Genomic DNA, 6,142 nt, shown 5'->3' on the forward strand with positions numbered 1-6,142 from the left:
GCCCCGCCCCCGCCGCGCCGCGCCCCGCCCCCGCCAGCCCGCCCCGCCCCCGCCAGCCCGCCCCGCCCCCGCCTCGCCCCGCCCCCGCCAGCCCGCCCCGCCCCCGCCGCGCCTGCGCCTGAAGGGGGCGCGCGCCCCTGCTCCCATCGCCCGAGGCCGCGGTGGCGCTTGAGGGACCGGAGCGGGTCGGGCCGGTCGCCTTCTGCCCCGTGCCCGAGCGCCGAGCCCCCAGTACGGAAGAGCCCAGCCCAGCCCAGCCCCGCCCGTTCTGCCCCGAGCCCCCAGTAAAGCCCGGCCCGGCCCGTTCAGCCCCCTGCCCCCATTACCGCCCGGCCCGGCCCGTTCTGCCCCGACCGCCGCACCCCCGGTGCAGCCCGGCCCCGCCCCGCCGCTCCTGCCCCGTTGGGGCGCTGCGAGCTCCCCGAGCGTGCACCTAGCCCTGGTACAAATGGTTTTTAAAGCATAAATGGCTTCCAAACCCTTGCGATGGCTCCTGGCTGGGGTTCCAGACCAGGGCTGTCCCCCAGGGCTGAAGGCTGGCGGGGTTCGGTGCTTTACAGCTCTCGAAGCCTCTGAGGTACAAGGCATTAAAGGCTTTCCAGCCCGTTCCTCGTATTTTGGTATATTCATGGAAGGTGGGATCGTCACCAAAACTGCTGATAAAACCAAAAACCTCCAGCAACACTTCTAGTGTTAGAGAATTAAGTCGTCGTTTTTTTCTCGCCAGGATGTGCAACAGAAATGATTTCATTCACAGACAGCCCGCGAGTGCAGAGAAAATCATTCTGTGGCACATCCAACACACATCCAGGATTGAAAACTGTTCCAGGGACTGAAAATACTCCATTCCTGAACAGACTCTAGGAAAATAAAGGGAACTGCACACTGTAAAGCATTTTTGTTTTGGGCATGCTTGAGGCCCAAGGTACTTATTTAATAAACATCTCATTATGTGCTGCTTTAATAAAAGTCATTACCCTTTCCTTAAAAAGACTGAACAATGGCTGAAGAATCCATTTTACAGACCATTACAATGGTATTTCAAATGGGCTCAAGGTACCTAAGTTTTTTCTTAACACTGTTGAGGTGTTATTTCTACTTCAGCCTAAAATTTTCAAGATATTTTGTGAAAGTTCCTGTGAGTTGCTTGAAAGGCTTAAAATTCTCTTGAGGAGTGAGCTTTCTCTAAAAAGCCCGGTTTTTAGTAAGGCAGACCTCTTCGCTGTATTTGATCTTCTCCCTCTTCAAAGAAAAGATATGTTGGTGTGTCACTAATACTTGTAGTGATATCTGGCTCTAAATTGGTTTTATCAGTACCAGTGGAGATATTGAACATATCTTGCTGATGGAAGTACTCTGCATCTCAGGGGGCATGAAAGAGTTCAAAACCAGCTGGATTTTATGGTTTTTAAAAATTATCTTAGGAAGACTAAGTTTGCAATAAAGCCTAGGTGATAATTATCCTGAGCAGAATGCTTTTTTTCCAGTCAAGTCTATCAGCTTGCTTGATGTTCAGACATCTTCCTGAAAGAAAGGTTAAATGATTTATTTAGCTTCTAGCCAGGGTTTTTGTTACCACTTTTGGCCAGCTCTTGATAGCCGACCCCTGAACGCACAAGCCAAATCAACCTGGGTAGTCTGAGAGTGGGATTTTTGTCTATACATATTCTGCTTTTGAGTATGTTTCTTTTGCACTTGCCATAAGTTTTGTTTCTCAAGTGCTTTATGCCTTGCTTTGAAACATCGGAAGGTTGAGTTGCACTTTTAAGTGGTGGGACAACTATGACTGGTGTGAAAAAATTCTGGCCCCGCCTGCCTGAAATGAGCAGTGTGCTGGATAAAACATCTTTGTTTTATAACTATGGGAGACTGCAGTTGTTTCCATTATCTCTGTATGCCTTGGATTAATGTCAATGAAGATCAGCTATAAGGATTTTTTCTTCAGCAAAAGATGTCCGTATTTGTGGGGTTTTAACTGTGTAGAAACACTGGCTGAATACTGGCAAGGACATTGCCTGCGTTTTCACGAGAGTGAGAACTCGCCAAAGACACGGCTTGAGTTGCTTTGAATTCGGTGATCAGAATTCGCTGTTGAAAGCCCTTGGCACATCCTCCCTGTGTCCTGACCAACATTCATGGCTCTGTTGTCACCCAAGGAGGGGATGATGAGGATGATGAGACAGCAGCTCTCTGGGAAGCCTGTGCAGCTGTGCTCCTTCCTTTGAAGGACCGTGAAAGACCGACTGTTTCATGCATCCATGAGCTTTGTCACCTTATTTACTCAATATATGCATTAAAAGCAATATTCACACTACGTTCTCCTATTAAATTCTACTTACCACGGATTTCTTGTGGATTTGTTTAATTCTTCCCATCACCTGTGGAAATTAATTAAAATTTGTTTCCTTTGAAGAATCTTTGTACTTCAGAAAAACTTTTGGCAGGCAAGACTAGAAGTAAATATAATTAGAGATACTGAGATTTTTAAGAAAAATGTGTTTTTCATACTGCATTTCTGGAAGGCTCAGTGGAAGTCAGCATAAGGGAGTCCTTGGATGTGAAGGTGCAGTGACCAAATATCATGCCTGTGCTTCTTTCCCCTCTAAAACACTTGCATGAAATCTAAGTTTCCACTTGCTGTCCATTTCCATTTCTTCCTCAGACCTTTGCAAACTACTGGTTGAGAGAGTACATGTAAAAGACTGGTTTGACCCTCATTATGATGTCCTTGATTTGAGTATCTATTAGACAAGAAAAGCAATTTGTTAAAAAAAAGAGAGTGGAAGCATCAATTCCAGGTCTCATGCCGCAGCCCATCTGAGAGAAAATGAATTGTCTTCAAAATGTGCCACGAACTCTAAACTGTAAATCAATCTGTTGCTATTGGATGACATTCCCATATAATTGCCCATGAATGCAAACTTAAGTACTTCAAGCATTCACAGATGCAGCACATCAGAAATAAAGATTATAGTAAATCAGATGTCATGAATATGGATATTTATGTTGCCAGTAAATTGTCTGAGTTATCTAAATTAAAATTCAAAATTATATATTGCAAAGGAAGTGCTTTTTTTTTTTAAGAGTTGGAAAACATTTGCAGTGTTCTTCCTGTCATTACTATGCACATAATAATCATGTGAAGCAAATGATACTTCTTTTCATGCTGCTTGTTTTAAATAGCTTTTATTTCTCAAATTGCTCTTAAAAATAGACTGAGGGAATGCTGTAAAAAGCCGTGGGCCATGAATCTGGTTTGAAGCCACTGACAGCAGGCAAAATCACTGGCTCGTCTTTTGTTCTTGCAGCAAGGATTCTGGACTGAGGTGACGGCATGGAAAAGCAGTTCATGTTGATTAAATCTAACATATAAGTTATTACTTAAAAATGTTCTTTGGGCTTAGGCACTTGGCAAACAGAACCCCAAAACACCTTCATGGGGCTGCTGTAGCCACTTGGGCAGCAGCTTGGGAAGTGCCTTGCTCTGAGTTGCCAGACCTCATGCTGGAGTGGCTGAAGCAAGTGCTCATTCTCCATCTGCTCTGCAGGCTGCTGTGTGTGTGGGTAGAGGATGCTGCAAGAGAGGGACTGCAGACACTGAGAGCACCAGGAACTTCTGAAATGCACTGCAGCTGTTCTGTTGAAACTCTGACAGAGATGAGATAGACGATTAAGACTGGATAGTAAAGATGCTACGTCTTCTGTCCTAGATGTCTGCTCTGCCTCTTCAGTGGTTGTCATGCCTGAGACAAGGACACAGTTTTCTAATGGATTGCTCTGGTAGCTGAGGGCACAGATTGCTCCTAGTATCTGCAGTTGTGCCAACTGGGAAGTGCTGGGAGTGCTGCAGGGGTGGGTGCTGAGCCTGCCATAGAAGCAGAGTGGATATTTGCAGGAGTGGTATATTCACCTCTTTTCTACTTAACCTGTGTCAGATGTCTTTCAGAAATCTGTGTGTGTTTAATCCTCACTGCCACCTGCAGGGCTTAATTATGTGCATGTCTCACCTAAGACTTCCACTAGGATCCAGGAGCCTCAGCTGAGCTCAAGGCTGTGGTCTAGCAAGGACTGTGGCTGGCCTTCTCCCCTGCTTGACCAGACTTGTTCATTGGGTTTCCCAGATGGGCCTTGGACTCGCTGTGTCCCCTGGTTTGTCTGGTGGTGACAGTGCTGCCCAGGGCTGCCACCAGGCTGGCTGTGCTCCTGCTTTGGGGTGGTGGCTTTGTTGGTGAGGTTCTGTCCTGCCTTTGCCAGGGTTGGCCTCAGCTTTTTTGTTACGTTCTATGGATCGAGAGCTGTGTATCTTCTGGCACCCCATTCTCAAGACAGCTGAAGAAATAAATTAATGCTGGCTTTTCACCCTTTGCTGTTTGTTTCATGACTATAGCATCAGAATAAAGATTCTTAAAATTATTTTTTTCTGGGATTTCAGTTAAAAAAATAAATTACTGTAACAGCTGGAAATGTTTCTCCCTGTTCTTTCTCTTGTGTTTGTTCCCTTACTGTAATAATTGTCTTTAATTCATTAACTTAATTATACAGAAGTGCACACAAGAAAGAAAGGCAAACAAAAGGCGAGAGGTGAAGCTTTCCAAGTAAATGCAAGATCCTGTAGGAGATTTGCTTTCTCTGCTGTTACTCTTTTACTGATTCTCATATTATCAAATATGTCAGAGGAGAGAATAAAGATTCTGAGATGGGTTTAAGTACAAGACCTTGGGAATACAGGTGGGATGCAAAGGAGACAAGTCTTTAAGTCATTTGGACCTGCCTTAGGGAAAGTATGTTCACAATATTAAGTTCAGTTTATGCTCAGGAGAACTGTGGGATTCTGATTTCAAAGGCCCCATTTCAAAGCTTGAAGAAATCCAGGTTCTTGAACATGTTTATGCATCTAACACCCACTCTCCTTAATGTAAAGAATTTAGATGTCTAAACTTTACTGAAGAAGGAAGTGTCTCAGAGACCAGAGGGGGCATCAGTTAGCCCCGACACAGCGAATGATTTGTTTGAAATGTAGATTAAATTAATTCAAAAGTTTCTTGTGACTTTTGCCTTACATTGCATTGTTCAGATTTTAATGAGTAAAAGCTCTACAGGCCAAAAAGAAAGTCAGAGAGCTCTGCATTTCCTTGCTATAAGTCATTTGAGAGAAGGACATTTTGTCAGACTTTGTCTTAAATACCAAATCCTGGAAAGGATTTAGTCACTGTAATCACCTGTTGATATTCTTACACTGATCTTAGTCAAACATCTGCGTTATGCTTTCTTCTCCCTTAATTTCTTAATGAAGAATTGCATGGTAATAACAGGCTACCTCTTTTTTCATACTAGAAAACTGGTTACTGTATACTGTGTGAAATTGCCAGGTTGAGGAGACTGTCAGGGGTTTCTCTACCTTGACTGCAAAGATAATGCCCAAACCCCTGTTTTGGGTAGGGATAATGGCAGTCCATTAGCTCTTTCTTTCTTTATTACAGCACTGGAATAGCATGTAATCTCTATTCTAGTCTCCTGTCTGTATCTGGTATCTGAGCTGTATGCTTGCTTATGTGATCTCTTTGAGCTATTTTTCTGATGCATTGATTTTAAAAATAATCTTTTACCCCAAAAGTATTTATATTGACATCATTAAGGAAAACCCTTTGCTGTTTCACACTCCTTTCCCCCAGCTTTTGCTAAGAGCATCAGCAGGCATTATGGACATGACTGGTGTGCACTTAGCTGCCCTAGAAGAAGAGGGTGTGGCTGGGGTATGAAATCTACAGTGTAAACTTAAAAACTAGTGGCAGTCCTGTACTCTTTCCCACCAATAATTTTCAGCCAGGTATTTTCTCCCACTTCGAGAAGATTCAGGACTGTTTTTTTAGGAAGAGTCGTGTCAGCGGGATTTGGAACAGAGGGTAATTTATTGAACAGACAGGGAAAGCTGAGACCGGGCACTTGTGATGATTAATAAGCCTGCAGAAGTGTGTGTGTTTTTGTTAATCACCCTGAGAGGAGCAGCCTGGGGAAAGTGTCAGTTTCCTTCAGAGAGAGCTGTTAGAAGTACTTGAGTCATTACAAGTTTTACTTATGGACTGAATGTTTCCAATGGTTGTGTGGGTGCTGCACATTTGCTTTAGGCTTACTGATAATGAGC

This window comes from Chamaea fasciata, unplaced genomic scaffold, assembly GCF_029207755.1.
Source record: "Chamaea fasciata isolate MVZ Bird 193981 ecotype frontalis unplaced genomic scaffold, bChaFas1.0.hap1 SCAF_15, whole genome shotgun sequence".
NCBI classification, from domain to species: domain Eukaryota; kingdom Metazoa; phylum Chordata; class Aves; order Passeriformes; family Sylviidae; genus Chamaea; species Chamaea fasciata.